Source organism: Bradysia coprophila, assembly GCF_014529535.1.
Source record: "Bradysia coprophila strain Holo2 chromosome X unlocalized genomic scaffold, BU_Bcop_v1 contig_173, whole genome shotgun sequence".
NCBI classification, from domain to species: Eukaryota; Metazoa; Arthropoda; class Insecta; order Diptera; family Sciaridae; genus Bradysia; species Bradysia coprophila.
The window spans coordinates 3,564,386-3,583,629 of record NW_023503302.1 but is presented as its reverse complement, the minus strand read 5'-3'; the positions used below and the strand labels follow the sequence as shown (position 1 = coordinate 3,583,629).

The following is a 19,244-nucleotide window of genomic DNA, read 5'->3' as shown; positions in this document are numbered from 1 at the left end:
TTGGGAAAAATGATGCTTAGAGAGTTTCTGTTAACATGGAAATAATGTGTTAAGTGTGAGGGGTTTCAGGGATTCCATATATGGACATCTATATATACCTATATACAGCTATATTGAGCTATATACAGGCATATAGAGCTATATAATAGCATATTCCTCTGTGAAATGTTTATTTACAGTGAAATATAGGTAAATATAGCGGTATATAGCTGTTTAAATAGGAATTTATGAAATTTGACTTCGTACGGGGCTGTCTATATTGCCTCCGGCAATTTAATTGTATATGATAACAAGGCAAAGAGTGGATAATGTAAGTGATTTAAAAGGAAGAATAGTTTTTCAGCAGAGAAGAAAATGAAGTAAGAGAAATGAAGAGTTTCACATTAAAGGCTTTTGATACGAATAGGTGTTTCGTACGGGTCGGCGTTAGCTATGTTTTTTAATTGAAAGTGAAGACGACGGAATCGATGGATATAGGCGAAACTATTTCGGATGATAGTTTTTTGTGTCTATTTTATAATACATCAGACGGGACATCAATCCTTGTTTAGCTTGACAATCAATGATTTAATAGAGTACACTTTTATGTCATTGTTGACAATACTCATCGTGTGCCAAAAAAACATTTATTTGCATCGCGTTTTAAAATTGCAACAAAAGATGGTCTTTCCGTCACAGAGTTGTTAAATCGGTGTTTATGCAACTCGGTGACTAGGCCCCACCTTTTGGGCGGGTCAGGTCTCTTGACTGACAATTTTATTCTTATTATTACTTTTAATCAATTTCATTTTAGTTTCCGTTGTTAAACTTCCAAAACATCACAAATAACTGATATGAAAACCTTCGCTTGAGTTCAAATTCTTTGGAAAAGTATTTTTTGTATGTTCTCAATTTTCTTGTAAGATTTTTAATCTACCATAAATCATAAATTAAATACAAAGACTCGTGTGAATTACGGCACTCGCTCCGCTCTGCCCGCAAACTTCACACTCGTGGGAGTTTTGAAGTTTTCTGTTTGATTGTTTTTTAATGTCATTCCATACATTTGAATAACGATTCAGAAATTGGTTTTTCATAATATTTTATACATTTTTTATGCCATGGCGTGAAATCTGCTACTTTTGCCCGTGATAGCTGACTATCACTGTTATAACCAAAGAATTTATACAGTGTACCGAACACAAAATACGAAATCAACACCTCGCGACATTTTTAACATTAGGCAAGATAAATCGGTACAACAGTAGTCTGGTTTGTCTGTTTTGGTTATCTAAGTTTTTAAAATAATAATGGCGACCTTCATACATTAGCTGACTATCATGCGTGATAGCTGACTATCATGCGTGATAGCTGACTATCATGCGTGATAGCTGACTATCATGCGTGATAGCTGACTATCATGCGTGATAGCTGACTATCATGCGTGATAGCTGACTATCATGCGTGATAGCTGACTATCATGCGTGATAGCTGACTATCATGCGTGATAGCTGACTATCATGCGTGATAGCTGACTATCATGCGTGATAGCTGACTATCATGTGTGATAATTTGATATAACTAACCGACAAATTATCAAATTTCATCAAAGTAATCTTTTTCAATTGATTGAATTTCCAACAGTGTAAAATACTGTTTTTCTGGAATAACTTCCAGATCCATCCCACACAGCCCATCTTCGAACCTAACCTCAAGAATTTAATTCTGCGTCGATTAAAAATAAAATTAGTAATTGGTTGATAATTACTCAAGTTATCGTGCAAGTTATCAAGCAAAAAAAATATTGAATCAAACAATTCCGTTTTTCATACATTTCATACAAACATTCTAGAGTATTTTCCGGCATAAGACCCTGACTTACAGTGAATGGAATAAATAAAAATTCTGCCCTGACCAAATTTCGAACCCCTCACACCAAAACCCTATGCTTATCGAGCAACACGTCTAACCATTCGGCTATTGAGATATGCAATTGCAGGGAACTAATTTTTGAAGCATTATGTACATAAATGCAGTCAATTTGATCGTTCATACAATATTTCGTTCATACAGTAGAATATATGAACGTATAATGTTAAAAGTAAAGTTATGTTTTGCATTTCAAAAGAACCACTTTCGCAGCTGGTTGCAGAAAACGTTGTATGCAACACGTTGCGAAAGTGGTTGCATAAATTACTATTTCCTAAAGCATGGTGAAAGGCTCGCCTACGGCTGTGCTGGAGACTTTTCATTCGCTAAAAAAGCCTTTCAGCATAAGTTAGGAACAACGTTTTTCATATTTTAGACCGTCAAAATCCCATACATCTAAATAATATAATTTTCTGCTCATATACTTCAGAACATCAGTTCAATCCTTCGCATCCGTTTTATTTTCAAAAGACAAGTCTTCTACCCCTAAATTACCTACAAAAGCCCATAAAGTTTAAACATTCTAAGTAAATCTAACTTAAATTTTACGATCAATTTCTCTTTTATTTATTCATTCCCATATCCCTGAGCGCAATACCAAGCAATAATATCAGCAAAAAAGCTAGAAACTTGAAGATTTATGCAAACGACACTTAAACAACATTATTTAAATAGAAAAAGTACGCGGAAAAAAGTAAATAGACCCGAACAAGATATAGTATGCCCCACGTTGTAATACAGTCCTTTGAGTTTTTTATTTCGTTTTTTTTAATTGTTCTAGTTCCGCATATTACTGCGTGCAATGAAACACTCTATACTGTCTGCTGTCTAGAATAGCCGACTCTCAACGTGAATTGGGAAAACCTGCAAAAAAACACACAAATGAAAAGAGGGTATACTGTAATTAAACTAAGGAAGGAAACGGTTTTTAAATTTTCTTTGAAGAAGTAATTATACATCTCAGTCTCAGCTATTCTCATGGGAGTCCTTTCCTGGCTATCAAAGTGTAATTAAATGGTTGTGGTGTACAAGTGTAGGAAATATCAAAATGAAAAAACTTTTGTTTCGCCTATTGTCGACTGACTTGGCGAGTAAGAACATTTTGTCAGCTTTTGTTTTATAATTTATATTTATGGCTTTACAGTACAGGTCATTCTAATTATTTTATCGTACGATTGAAAATCAGATTGAATAAATTGGTTATATTGCCTGCCGTTCGCAGAACAAAGTCATAAACTAGGCACATGGCATACCATTTCTTTTGATCGGGTGTAGCTGAACGATGTCAATATATCTAAGTATTTATGTTACTACCAGACGGTAGTTGGTATAGTACACATAAAATCGACTCTTTATATTTCTTCGTCGTAAATACACAAAAAAAAATCTTTTCGATTTATAGAGTCATTCTGCTGGATGCTTTTAACGATTTATCTTTAAAATATTTACTATGTTCTTCGAGGAAAATAAATAGTAGAATGACTATCACGAATCGTAAAGAAAATGCTCGATTAATTTGAAGTTAACACTTATTGGAAACGATTTCGCTGTCTCAGACACAAATCAAACATTCTAAATTATTACAGCAAAGTGTCGTATCGGCACATTATCAAATTGCTTTATTAAACAGTATAAATCTACCAGCGTATAGATCACGAGAAACTGCAGTTGTTCATCGAACCCGAAATGATCGTCAATTATTTTATTTTATTTTTCACATTTAACCGTTTACAGACGGCATGCATATCATCAGTTTTACTATCAGATCTGTTTCTTCACTTGATTGATTTCAAATCTGTTACTTCATTTTTTCACCATAACAGATTTATCTCGCTCTATTGACTATTTAAATCTGGAATTTTGCAATGAGATGCAACACCAGGGAGGTTATTTGGGATCATCCATAAATCCCGTCAGCTTTTTTCGACGATTTTCAGACCCCCACCCTCCCCTGTCCCCATAGAAAAAATTAAATTTTGTATGAATCAGTCATCAAAGGTAACACAATCGAGCCTAAAACACACATGTTGTTACCGACTTTCGCATTGTACGGAAACTATCGAATATTTTCTTTTATGGAAAATCAACGTCGATTGATTGGAAATTATCTCATTGTCTCTCGGTGGATCAGAAATGAGTCCAATTTTAATTTATTATCAGTTTCTGTTGACATATTCGTATGGATGCACGGCTATTTTGACTTTCAAAGCCTAATGGACAATACTCCTCTTATAATGGCAAAAATATTAAAAGCCTACCGTTATACACACATCGAACCCGGGCGCTATCTAGATAGATCGTACAAATTCGACATATTACCGCTCGACAATATACACCTCATAAAGTATTGCAAATTAAGCGGGAGTATAAATATGACTGGAAACAATGAAAAATGTTTGAGGCTATTTCGAGAATACAATTTCGTAGAACAATGGCCATGGGATTTATCCAAACAGTATGTCACGGTTGTTACTGTCGTGCAATGTCCTATCAGGGTTTACTTTTAATTAGTATAGAATGGAAAAGAATATTTGATGTGCTGTAAAGTAAAAGTTCAAATGAGTCTCCAGACAGGCATTTTATACTGTCCTTACGATACGATTTTATAGATACCGGGAGAAAACACAGACCATTTCATTAAACCAGGCTTCTTGGAGGAAGAATGTTAAGAAGTGATCACCTATACTAATTCGTCTTCCCAATCTGCAGCTGGTTATCAATAAAAGTCTAATAGTAGCACGTCTAATAGTCCATGGACTGCAGTGATTTAGAAATTTCCTAAAAATTCATGGAAATTCCTCAAATTCTCAGAATTATGATTCACCAGAGAGTGATGACCGAAAAGATTCTTCTTCGCTATTTTGTCTATCAACACTTTTTCTAATTATTTGGAAACAGCTCCCATTCCCATTTAGATACCTCAGATAGTACTTAGTCACAAAGACTTGAAGTTGAGCTTCTTACCTGTCCCTGAATTAACCAACATGTCCTTGATAAGATTTGTAATTTATTTACAACTTTGTTCGGCATATTCTACTGCATCTCATTGATAAATTCAATATTTCCTCTTTCGAGTCCGATCAACGTATTCCATGTAATTAAATTTAGTTACAAAGGTGGGAAGTTAAATTTAAAGCTGCTCGTCAGACGTGAGGTAGAAGACTCATTTGTGCGATATTGATTGAAATTCAAGTCGTTTGCATCGATTGCATCGGGAGTAGTGAGTAGTTAACACATATCAAAAACTCTATCAATTAGAGCATGAAGTCTTTCCGAACAAACATTATCAAATCATCAAATTCGCTAATTATTTCTGATACAAAGCCTCAGTTTGATTGAACAAAATTTATTCGGAATTTCTCTATTCCAAATTGCGTCATTTAACACATAATATCTTATATTATGCCGTCGTCGCCGTCAATACAAACAGTATTTGTAACACTGAATATGTGTACGTGTAACCATACAGATAAATCGTTCCTCTTTGGTGTTAGACGTAATGCAAAATTTTGTGGCTATAACACATATTATACTTGGTGAAATGTGTGGTAACAACATTGTATGATGATGAGTAACCAGAGCGTCGCGTGTTAGCTAACTTTGATTAAACTTTAAATAGCAAAACTATTATCTTTGGACATAGTTACATGCACTTGGAGGCACTCATTTCTTTCGATTTTGTGCATTCAGACCCGAACGGTGTACCGTGCGAGATAAATAAAGTAATTTATGGCTTCGGAAATATACATTTCAGTTGTAAAACCAACATAGCGTTATCAACAAATCATTTTCAATTAAGTACACCGTACAGTCTTATAAACAATGATGAAGCTTAATGATGATCATCGCTTGACCCGACCGGAAAAACTAAATATATTCCACAACAGAACTTCTTCTTCACAAACTTCTCTTAGCAGAAACTTTATGCAAATGGGCAAGAACAAAATGTAGTTAAGCGTTTAACAACGTCGTCGTCGTCGCAAGTTTTATTCAACATTTAGATCATAGAACCAAATAAGCAACACTTCAGACAGATTTAACGTGAGAAGTTCATTTCACTTTTACATAATTGTAAAGTGTCGTTTTCGAAACGCCCTGTACGTGCGATTTATGCAATGTTATGCTGTTTAATAAGTTGATGTTGAGGGTATGCCATTCTCGTGTATGAACGAATTTTACGTGACGATGATGATGAGTCGGGTATTATCGGTAAAATGTGAACAGTACCTGCATCATAATTTATTGCACATGATTTCAATATATATGGGTGTATAACGAATTCACATTCATTGCAAGCATAAATTTGTTCAATAAAAAACAAAATCGGACCAGAGATAATCGGTTTGTAAAAAAAAAAATACGAATTGTGTTTGGATGGAAACTGAATTAATTGATAAAAAGGCGTTCCACACATACCACACGGCATCATGCACGAAAGAAATCATGGAATAGCAACCCCCCAAAAAAATAATAATAATAATTCTTTGTTAGAGAAAGATGGTGGGACGATTAGATACATCGAAAAATTTATTGTATTTTTCGTTCTAGATTGAATGGAACCAGATTGTGAGAACACATTTATATATATGCGATAACACATTCCGTGTGTGTGGGTGTGTTAACTATTACCCACATTATTTTCACAAATTAAAATTAGTTTTGGTTGTTTGGTTATCTTGCAATACCGATCATTAAATGAATTTATTTTATTCCATGCATTTAGACTTATTTAAGACATCAATGGTATACGATTTCGTATATATACAAAGAAGATTTCCGAACATTTTATCAAGCCCAATTTATCTTGGTGCGTGTCGTTGTCTTCCTATGCTTCTAATGACAATTTCGGTATTATATTATAATATCATAGAAACTTGAGAAGAAGCTACAATCAGTCGGAGATTTTAGTCGATATAATTTTAATAAGACGATGGTGATGGTTCACAAAAGGTGGGTTGATATTGTGTACGTCGTTTATGTTTACAAACGACTTGCCTAATGGAGTGTAAAAAAGAAACGATTTTAATCTTATTGTGCATTTAATATTGTAAATTTAGTGTGATGGAAGGGTCAACGGGAATGACTGAAAATGTTAAACGTCTTCCAGTGTTTCGTGAAGGGCTTACGTGGGTTGATTATATGTATTATAAAATAGGTGTTGAGGTTAATAACATTTTATGTACAGTTGGAAGGTGTCTTATACTGAAAAATATAAAACTTTTGAATTTGAGTATAGTCTTCTGCCCATTTCCATTTTACAAAAAAGAAAACGGAATGGAACGATCACTTAATGAAGATTTTATGCGGTTGTGTCGCATATAAATTGTAGTGGTTGGTTCTTTGTTGTATAGAAATTAAAACTTTATTTTTAATATCACTAAATTACATAAAATGTAAATGAACTTACGTGACGCTGCTGCATTAAATGTGTAAGTTGTCGATGTGAAATAACAACAAAAATTTTTGGAATATAATTTCCATAATATTGATTCCTTTCAATACAGCACTGTTGAGACGATGTTCTAATCCAAAGTAAGCTAGCGCTTCGAAAGTTGTTAGTGTTTTGCATATAATTGATTTCGTCGAATGAATTGATTAATTCTAAAGTAAATGTTCTCATCGAATTGTTTATGAAAATATTTTTTGTTTGAATTCAATTGGCTTCTAATAAGAAAGCACAACACAGCCAATTCTCGATTATCATTAAATTAACTCCACACCAGACGATTCATTCTGACGTCAATAATAAATTAACGACTGGGCTGCGAAAAAAAGATAATTTTTCTGCGAAAGCAATTTTACGAATAAATTAACAATTGCAATTCACAATTATTTGATGGAAAGCACACTGACCTAGCATCAACTGGTTTATTTCAATTAAAATAATTTGTTTTCATTTCAGTTATTTCGTTGGAACGACCGCTCTATCAATTCTCCATCAACACAACAAACAATACAGGTAAGCAGACATCACAGATATAACATGTAATTGGACATTTTGAGCAGATTAAATTGAACTCAGCTTTGTTTGAACCCACACGTTGAGTAATTATTGATGTATGTACTAAATGCCTGATTTTCTACAACAATTTGATAATAACGTAACTTATATGAATACCATGGGGGATATACATTATACATAAGCTACGTCCACTTTGAGGGGGAGAGAGAGTGTAGCCAGGTGGGACACAGCATGTTAACGATATAGGAATATTGTGGACGATGTGGACTCTAAAATCAGAAGAAGAAAAAAACAGCGGACATCACTGATTGACGGGCTTCATATTTATCTGTTAACGAGATTGCACAATATCGATAAACTTTGGCTAATTCCGATCTATATAGCAAAAAATAGAACATCCAGAGGTTTATAGTTGTTTTTTCTAGGGCTGTACTCTTGTGGCAAATGTTCTAAATCGTTTCGAGCATGTTCTAGAAAGATTGTACTGCTTCTCATATAATTTCGTGGAGTTATTGAGTAGTTCCAACAGTGAGACCTGAGTCTACAATTTTTTTTAAACATTTTCCTGAAGCAACAAATCGATCTGCTTTCTTCATTCTGTCGCAAACAATGTTTTCAATTCACCTGATTCCCGGCTAGCTTTTATATTTTTCTTCACTTTTTTTTATATTCACAAAAGAACTTCCTTTTACTGTGATTATTCTGCAGACGACCTGCATATTACACGCACAAATGCATAACTCGTCTGAACCATTGCACCATTACACTACGTGATTTCAAAATTGTTTGTGTAAAGTGAACATCTTATTCAATAAAATATTGACAATCGTTTTATCGCTTGCAAATGGTGTGTAATTAAATTGAAGAGTTCTTGCTCCATACAAATCTATTTATGAAATTAATGGTAAAATAACATCCAGCCTTCATGCACTGCATCCGCATTAATAAATCAACTACATCCATTCACTCCAAGTACAATGTATATTGAAAAAGTAGAATAAGAGCAAAAACAAGCTTCGACAAGCCATTCCTGTATAATAGTGAACAGAAAAAGGGGAACCGGCAAGAACGATTCGAGAATTAGACACCAACAGCTCAATAAACGTAAACGTAAATTAATATACGTAAGAAAACGTGAAACGTTTCGTCAACAATTATATCTCTTTCCATTTTACAGTAGAGAGATATATAAAACTATTTATGCTACTAGAACTTGAAACTGGTATCTCGGTTCTCAATTTAGTAAGCACAAACTCGAACCGAGATACCGTTTTACAGTTCTATTAGCATAAATACCTATTATCAAATTCAGGATATTTAATTCACAAATACTATTAAATTGAAGGGCTTCACTAAGATCAATTGTGAAAAGTTGATTTTTTGAATAAATTGAAAGATAGAATTGTGAGCGAATAAATATTTGTTCGATTTTCTGTAAATCCGATTTTGAAATATGGTCTTTGTTTTCGCATAAAAATGAAAAATTTAGTTTATTATTTGAATGAAATTTTTGTTTTTGTTCTCAGCGATTGATTGTTTATTTTCAATATATGTATAGTCTGTTCAATAGTTCAACAATTTTTATTCTGTTCACGTATTTCATTTGTTATAATGACAACAGTTCCATTCATTTCTAGTGTGTTTTTTTCCTACATTTCTTTTTGTTTGATTTTAATACAGATTCAATTAACCCGAATGAAAATTCAATCTTTGGCTTCAATTTTCGACCTTAAACGTGAATCAGACCTGCCAGGGTACGTGAACATGTTATTTGAAACCTGCTCTAACAGGTTTCAATTATGTCACGTCATCATAAAGGTGGACATTTATGTTCACTAATTAGAAGAATAGATGGGAAGACTAAAATGATCAGATCACCTTTCTTCTACTGTAAACAGTAGGAAAAATGAAACCATTACATACTCAAGCGGAGCCTGTAAGCTTGCAAACGTTTTCTCAAACTTCCGTGAATTTTCACGATTTTTGTGATTTGAAATTCTGTGCACTCAAGGCATGGAATTTACTAAATTCAATTACGTGATAGAAATGGTAGAAATGTGGAATTACCGGTATAGAAAAGGATCAATAAACCTATTGTAAATTCGGGTCTTCTTATCCATTACTCAGTTATAAAATTTTGCAAATTCATTTGAAATCTGGTTTCGCCCCTATTTGAGTTCATTTTTATATTTACGACAAGTCGTCGTCCTGTACAACACATCGTCATCATAAAACACTTTTTCCCCATTTTATTTTTATTTTAAATTGGTTTCAAGATATTTACCTTTATTTTCAATTCGCGGAGAGAATAGAATGCTAAAGTGAAAATAGCATTCCAATACTTACCTTACAGATATATGCTGTCATCGACCTCGGATAAATTGTATACACTTGCAAAGTGCATCGCTATTTGCACCTTTCTTTCACCGTAAATCCGTACATAAACCGTGGCTATACAATAAAACCAGAAATTTGCACAAAGTGGATTCAATCATCAAGCATTCAGTTTAGATTACCGCTTCAGCCACTCTCGGATATATGTTAAATGTAAAATATAATAAAACTAAAAATAGAAGAAGAATTTTCGAGAAAGAGAAACCTGTTGATTCTTTCCCAACATTTTTCATTCCATTTTCTATTAATCGTACGAAATGACTTTATAGAGTTATATAATGTAGAACTTGTGCTCCTCTCAAAATGCATTTATAAGAAATTCTATAAACAAAACGATTCCATTTATTTGAATAACGACACCAAGAAACCATATAAAAAGCTCAATAGCAATGAATTTCATTTTCATTTTCTAGAAGACTATTTATTATATTCTGACTGTAGGCGATGGGAATTATGCATTTGTTTTTGAATTATTATTTTGCCTACAGAGTATTATATGGAGACAACACATCATGTACACGCCATTTAACTATTTTATAAGCGTTTACGTATTATGCCATTGTGTGTACGATTAATTTTAGGGAAGAATTATGATATGTATGATTTCAGTTAAATGCCTAATGTGTAAACAATGTGCAGGATGTGCATATTAAACTTACGTAAACAGTTAATTTTGCCAATGATTGCGAACAGGAGGAGGCCTTGGAGTTTGTTGGTAAATGACGAGCGGACCTTACTTTTTTGCTAATAAGTCTAAGACTCTCCTTCCCATTTGTCCTACGCTTTATTATATACAAAATACCTACTTTCCTCCTAGAACAAGACGTTAATTAATAATGGCCGCGATGGTAAAGGCAATATTTTTGAAAGATTGTGTGTAACTCGTAGAGGTAATTTCGGTAATTGAAACATCCAAAAATGCATACTCCTCGAAAAACTCTGACTGACAACATTGAACTACGGACGTCCTTTAAGGAATGCCCCAAAATTAAAGAATTGCTTTGAAATGTATTGCAATGAATGCAATCCTGAGAGGATTTGTTACCTGGCGTCTTAGGAAGGATGTACTGTAGATAGTCTACAGGTTGTAGGTGTAAGGCTGAACCAGTTTTTGATCAGTCTGACCTTTTTTCGACCATCTCCTTTACTTCTCTAAGTTTATTGTTCGCGTGAATCGCTAAACAGAATCGTACAGCTAGTTTACTCGAAAATTGGAAACAGAAATACAACTAGTCATATAGTCTATATCAATGACATAGTAAAAATAGACCGGCCCTCGATAGAAATTTCAATGAAGCAAAAGTTCGTTGAACTAAACATACATAATATATGTAAAATTCCACTAACACATTCAAACTATTCATATGTGAACTTTTGCTTCATTTATTCATATCAACAACATACCAAAAGTGCCAGTTTATATCAACTAATATGTCATTGGAATTCGACATTTTTAACATTGTTTATGTACAAAATACTAATTTTTCCACAACACGCAACATTCGGAAAATCATTTAAACTAGATTAACAAAATTGTTTTGTCTCAGTCAAAGCTTTAGTGCGCGCAATAAATTACGAAAAATAAATCCGTCCAAAAAGTACGTTACACCGTTTCGCCCCGCTAGTCTTAGTAACTAGAACATAAGGGACGAATTCTGTGACTCTAAGCGTAGTGCGGTAAGGCAGACAAACTTTTACTCTGTATTGTGGTATGAATTCTTTACACAGGACAAGTCATTTTGCTTAAAGCGGGTCAATGGAAATGGGATCTAAATTTTTCTCGTTGATTTTAGTCTTTCATAAAACGGCGAGTTGATCGCGGTGTAATCATTTAAGTCGGTTACTTCTCTCGTTAAAGAAGTTGCAAGTGAAAGAAACAAAATCTTCTACTTCATTTTTATCAACAAACACTTTGCTTTATGAAAGAGCACTAATCAGAGTCAATCGCTTTATTGTGGATATCGTGTGTGCGTTGTGGATAACGGATGACAAAAACTACACAAATATTCAAAAAGTTTCTGCGAATGTGGGCCTTTTCTGTCGGTCAAAATAAAATCAACGATAATAACGAGACAACCAAATGCGAATTTGATTAACAGAATCTTTCTTACAACACATTTCCAGCGGCCTCATTCACTAATTTGTTTCAAGAATATTTGAGTCTATTCGTAAAAATAGAAACAACTAGCGGGCAATTTAAGTGTGATTTTAATTACGATAATTATCACTTTAAATTTAATAACCGAAAAAAAAATGTGACCAAATGAAAGGCGATGACTCATGAACATGGAACTAGCGAATTTCTAAAATTAAAACACCGATGTGTCTTCTAGGCTCTAATTGCTTAAATCAACAATGGATGCAAACTTCAATGCTAAATTAATTGAATTAGAAATACATTCTTGAAAGTTCAACAAATTCCAAATTTTGGTCTTATACCAGACATGTTGCTTAATCAACTTCGATCATTTTTTTTACAATAATAAAATCACCCACAGTATTAACATGATATGAGAGTATGGAGCACACTCTCGTTATAATAATAAATTAACCCTCGAGCAGCTAATAAGTATTACATAATTTCGATTATACTTCCCACATACCGACATTTACATTTACCAGATAGGAAAAAAAATAGGAAACCTGGAAAAAAGGTCCATAAAATAGAATATTTTATGACAATCCATTAACCGCACAAGTCGTTTCGATTATATTATCCTCCCTCACCGAACAAAAAAAAAGTAATATAAGTAAATAATACTACGATGTTTGTTTTATCCTTATGAAATCCATATATTATGTGTTATAAAATAGATGGGTACATTCAAGAATTCCAACTAAATCATGAAGGATTGATGTGATATTACATACTCCGCTTACGACTCTTGTGATCTTCCATACACACAACACACACACAAGCCATTGGATTCATAGAGAATAACATTTGAAATAGAAATTTTCAAATCAAAAAACCTCTCCAGTCTAATGTGCACACATAAGTCACCAATGTTATCATGGAAATGTTGCGCATTTTGATGTTTGTAGGTAATATATGGCCGTATAAATTTTGAGACATGTAGACAGGTATTGTATTATGTAATGCAAGAGAATACTACTCACCCTTATATCACAATATACCATTTTCAGAAGACAGTATGCCACATTATGCTATGATACACCACACACAATTCGTATATATACGATTCGTGCGTGTTCTATTGTAGGTAATATAATGTATCATGCAAAGTTTTATTGTATGTCTAATGCACAAGAGCACAGAGCTTTCACATAATGGCTGTGATTCTTGGTTTTATACGACTTAATGTTTGCATTCCATATAGTGCGAATAAGTCTAGTACGAACAGCATAGTACACACAAGTTCCATATTCCACTTCCACTATTTTCCACCTGTATCTTTCGCGAAACATACATAAATAAAATACATAACATAATGTGTCGGCTGGTTGTGATATACCACTCCCATGTCACATGCCTTCATATGTCGGAATATATTTATCTATCCGTTAGGTGTACTCCACATTTTGTCATTTTGCGACTCGATATACAAATTCTGCTGGCAACGAAAGTTTTTGTAATTCTTTTTTTTTACTACATGCTATCAGAGGTAGAGTTCGTGTGTGTGTATAGTTGAGATACAGTTCCGTCATTGAGAAATGTTTGCCGTTAGCAAACCATATACAAACGAAATACGCAATGTTTTCTGATTGTACCATTTTGGGTTGTTTGCAACAAATCTTGTTGAGATAAGTTTGCTGTCCGACAAAGTTTTTCTGGAGTAGCAAAGATTTGTTTCCTTTACTTTTTCTGCAAACAAGAAATTACGTCTATTTTAGGATCGAAAAGTGGCTTGGTCTTTGAATGCTATTTTGGTTTTCCGGGAAATTATGTGGAAACAATTCTAAAAGCAGCGAATGTAATTGAATTTTAGTAATTTTCTTTGTGATCTGCGACTTTCCAAAGTTTTGTAACAAATGCTTGTAACACTTTAGGGTTTACAAAAAGGGTGTTATTCGTAAAATGTGAATTTTAGATGGGCGAGATGGCTGAATCTAAAGGACTAATTGCCTTCTTTATTGAACCGACTAATAAGAAATGTAGCTAGATTTATACTCAAGCAATAACAGTTTTTTCCTAACTAGTGTTAAAATATCGCGGATATCGAGCGTCACTTAGAAAAAACGATGTTTTTTTACCGAATGAGAGGTTTCCATGAGCCAGAGACGAGTTCTGGAATCGAAAACCTTTTAGCAGGTGCTGCTGTAAAAGTAACTTGTCAGCTAGCAAAATTGCATAATAGGGTGGGCACCAGTATTCGGACATGTACCAGTAATCCGACAACTGTTCTTTATGAAAGGTTATCGTTGACAGAACAATAGGTGTCGGTCTACTGGTACATGCCAAGTTGTGCCAGGCTAGCTCTCAATTTTAGAAGTCGGTTATGGCCGCTCGGAGTAGACTTTGGTATAACATTTTCGGAATAGCCAAGGGTCACTCAACATGTCCCTAACAACCCATAAACTATACGGCCCATTGACACAAATCCATGTTCATTATGCTGCCAGCGAAATTAATTAAGCCATTAACTTAGATTTAACTTCCAACTGAACGATAACGAAAACTGCACTTTGAAACTTTATCTTAACCAAAAATCAACAAAAATATCAAAAACTTTAAAAACTATTAAACTTAATTGACCCGACGGTTATAACGGAACTTTAATGTGAGTTGCGTGCTAAGTCATATTTTTGCCTTTTTCGAAACATTAAGCCAAAACGAACATATGAAAAATTACAGCTCTTTAAAACCCCTTTATGGGCATTATACAATCTTTATTTGAATACAGAAAGTAGTCACTTATCTATATGTACAGCTCTCTCCTGGTTGAAAAATGCATATTAGTTCGGAAACAACAGCAACAACAACAACAACGGTAACAGCATAAAGTTTCAACAAGAAAACTAAATTAAGAAATAAAAATTATGGGAAAACTCACCTGAAAACGTTGTGATAATAAATTTTCCATGCTCATGCACACACACCTTTCAAAGGTTAGTTTTGTGTTGAAAAATATAAAAATCTTAAACGTGACCATATGCTCGGTATAAGAAAATGATATGTTCGCAGAAATAAGTGTGGGGTTGTTGAATACATGTTGGATCGCCCCATATTAAATATTATTTTGATTTTTATTTCGAAATGTGTGTGATTATACTGTGGGCTGGGGCCGATTATATTAGCGAACTTATATATGAGAGTTCGACACGTTAAGTGCGATATGCCCCGATTTTGATTGATATTTATTGAGTTGTATGCTTGGGGGCTGTTTTCAAACTAGGTAGAAATTTATTATTATTATTTTTCAAGTAGACCGCTTGCGAGAGGATCACCACCAGGTGGTAGCGAGTTATATAACCTTTGGAACATCCCATTTCGCATCATTTTTTTTTTTTTTCAAAACTATGTTTATACATTGCTGATATTCTCTGTAAAAAAAACGCCAATATTCCGATTGGTATCGTTTATCTATTGCCATTCATTTTTCGCGTAAAAATACACCGAATTCAAATGGGCGTATGTTGTATAACGAAAAACGTCAAATAGTGGCTGTGTGGAAATATTTTGTAAAATTTGAATAATTTGAACACTTTTCTGTAGTCATTCACTTGTATAACTTGATGTACGTGGAAATGCTAACATATCCATGGAGATATGGAGAATTTAAATAAATCGATGGAAACTCTATGCGGAAGTTCGTTTTTTTCTGGGTTTACTTTTCAATTTTTCTATGTCAAAAGTATATTGCCTTGATATTGGCTTGTGTTGTACATTTCGTTGTGTGCATAATTTTTTTTTTCGCGAAAATTTTCTTCTCTTTCGGTGAAGTACGTATATCTTTGAATTTATTACAATGGGAAGATGTCAATGAACGATTGATGATGTGCGCCCATTTATCTCACTATTTTTGAGGTGTACTTGCCCTACTTATCCGAGGGATGCTTCTCTTCTAGAATTTAGTCCATTAAACCATTTAGAACATTTACTACTTTTAGTCCAATCCCCAATTTGTGGTCCAATATAAAATTTGATTGTTGTTATCTATACTGTAGAGTAACTTAAAGTAAGTTCAAAGGTAAAGTGTTGCGAGTGATCGCTTAAATATATCGATAATCGTATGGTTTTTCGATGATCGCTTGATTAAATGTAAGAAGAGTTGTGTTCTTTGACTTCCTTTTCGTGTGGTTGTCTGGTTTAAAAAAATAATAATTTTTTGATCCCGAAATTGCGAACACATAAACTAAATATTTAATCTGAAAGCTTGCAAGTGATTTATCATCCAGTAGAATGCATCCACAGGAACACATTGTTCGAACAAACGTACGTTCGTGTGATATGTCGCACCTCTGATTTTATTTTTTTCAAAAAAAAAAAATTCGCTGCAAGTTCGATATCATTAGAATCGAATAACTGTGAAATTCGCTTTGGAAAGTGGCTTATGGCTTTATTGGATTTTTTCAGTGGAGCAACTGAATTTAATTTGAATTCGAATTTACATGCAAAAGTGCGTTTCACACTAAAGCACAGTAATTGGAAACGAACTAAAACTTGCCATTCGAAGTTGGTCTCTGAAATAATTGTTTAGAATGCAAATTAAAATTTTTTTTTGCTCTGTTTCGTGAATGCAGGACAGGTAGCTTGTTAGATGAATCATGTTCCAGCAAAATTATAAAGCTTTTGCCATCAGCTAATTCATCTCAGCTACATAAAATTGAATTTATTCATTGACAAGCCGTTTTATTTGAGTAAATTATGAATACGAAATGTGTGGAAATAAATACATTTGATGCAGCCTCTATACACCCAATCCTCTCGAAGCATTCGCAATGTGTCAGAGATATCAGTCGCCGACAAAAAAAAAACTCGCTCATAAAAAAGCCAGTTCAGCAATAAAAATTTTACACACATTTTGAAACAGACACCTGTCGAGTCATTTCTTTTTTAATTTACCATGCAGACAGACGGTTTCACCTACAAACAGGATGATATTTTCAGTTGTTTCATAGAATACAAACGATGAAAATAGTTAGAAATTGCCATCGGGCTCTAGGCATTACAATTCCGTTTGAGTTTCATGTTCATTGATAAATAGTGGTTGTCATCGGGATGTCGTTTCACTTCGCGACATTTTCAATAATATCAGAATTTATCGTTATCAACACTGTCGAGGGCCAATTAGTTTTAACCTCATTTAACCATGTTCAGTAGTTTTTAGCAGGAACTGTTTACGATAAAAGGTAAGTGTACCAGTATCCGTCAGTGTACCAAATGCCTACTTATCTGATTTACATGTAGTGGCTGACTCAGGTACAGTGACTGATGTAGATGCAGTGACAGTTACGATTCATAAGAAAGAATGACCATTATGAGATGTTCCATAAATTCAGAGACAGATAGTTAGAAAACTTTAGGTCTTTGACTTTGACATTGTCATTCGTAACTCATACATTTCCTATCGTTTCCATTTTAACTCGCCAGGTCAGCTTACGTTGCTGCTAAAAAAATGCGAGTTCGTTACTATCATAAATATTTGTATATAAAAAAGGTTTTTTTTTTTTCGATTTTTAATTGAATTTTCCCAATGTAAACATTCATATGTTGATGTTTGGATTTTTATTCTGCTTTTTCATTTTCGGTTGAATAGCAGCTACAACTTTTTTCGTTTTTATTTTTTTTTTGTCTTTTTTTGTTTGGATTAAATTAACAATATAAAATGTATGCTCACAGGATATCAATGGTTAATGGTAAAAGCATGTCAGCTCACCCTTTAAATGCCATTTTATAAATGAATCTTTAATGCTTAAATACATATTTTAAATGTATTATCATTATAATATTCACCAAATATGTATATATACAGCGAATGAATTTGGTGTTTGTTTGCAAAAAAAAAATTTTGAAGGGGGTTGGAACTGTCCATATAAAACGGGGATAATTTGTATCGAATTTTCCAGCCGACATCGAAAGCTTGATGCGGAAACGTTATCACACGGCAGGAATAATACCACTTTAATATCCAGATAGAATATACAGCGTTTCAATTAACAAAGTCACAGCAATGACAATCAATACGCATTCGGTTCAATTTAACAACCGGAAATTAACAGCTAATTTAATGGCAGGAAGGAAATTAAATTTTAATAACAATTTAGTCGCCTAAATTTTAATTTATTCACTGGATTTGGCCTAGTTTTAGCCGAATATTTTATCCTGTACAAATTACTCATATCACAAAATACGTTTAGTTACTGGATCCGGTGGACCAAATCATAAGATTAGTAGCAAATGTTTCGATTCGATAGATTTTATCAACTGGCAATTACACATCCACTCAGCGATTATTTCCTCTTAAAAGTCTTCGATTTTGCATGGTCATATTTGATTCGGGTGATCAACCGAATTTACACAATTTCTATACCCGAAATTACTTAATTAGAGTTAAATGTCTCCGCCGACATAGGAAAACCATATACTCTTACACAGTTGTCCCCTCAACGGTGTGAGTGTGTATAATATACAATACGGCGAAGTATATCCCTTTTGGGACGTTTGTACACATAATTATTAGCAAGACTTATTGGTGCGGTCCCTTACCCCAATCCCATTCCAATCCCATTATAACCCAAAAAGCTCTTAACAACATCACTCAGAAGACAGATGGTCTGTTGAATACTGGATGTATTTGTGGTTTTGTGTCGAATGTGTTCGTCTTATTATATATTAACGTTCCCATCTTTTTAGCATGTTTCTAATTTACTATCCAACATAACATAATATTAATTTAAACATCAGTTTATTGATGTATGGTCTACAACGAAGGATTTCACACGCCTCAGGCTTTAATTTTGTTAAGCAAATAATTTTAGGGGGGAAATGAGTAACTTTAATTTTATTAACGTTATC

The 19,244-nt window shown here is 33.6% G+C and overlaps 1 protein-coding gene across 2 annotated transcripts in view; it reads left to right on the top strand.

The window, feature by feature from the left end:
- The window catches only part of LOC119068180 (protein toll), a 96,070-nt gene that overhangs the window by 7,954 nt on the left and 68,872 nt on the right, over positions 1-19,244 (top strand). For both annotated transcript variants that reach the window (XM_037171671.1, XM_037171672.1), the window contains exon 2: positions 7,811-7,867. The gene's annotated coding sequence lies outside the window, so the exon portion shown is untranslated. The remainder of the gene's footprint in view (positions 1-7,810; positions 7,868-19,244) is intronic.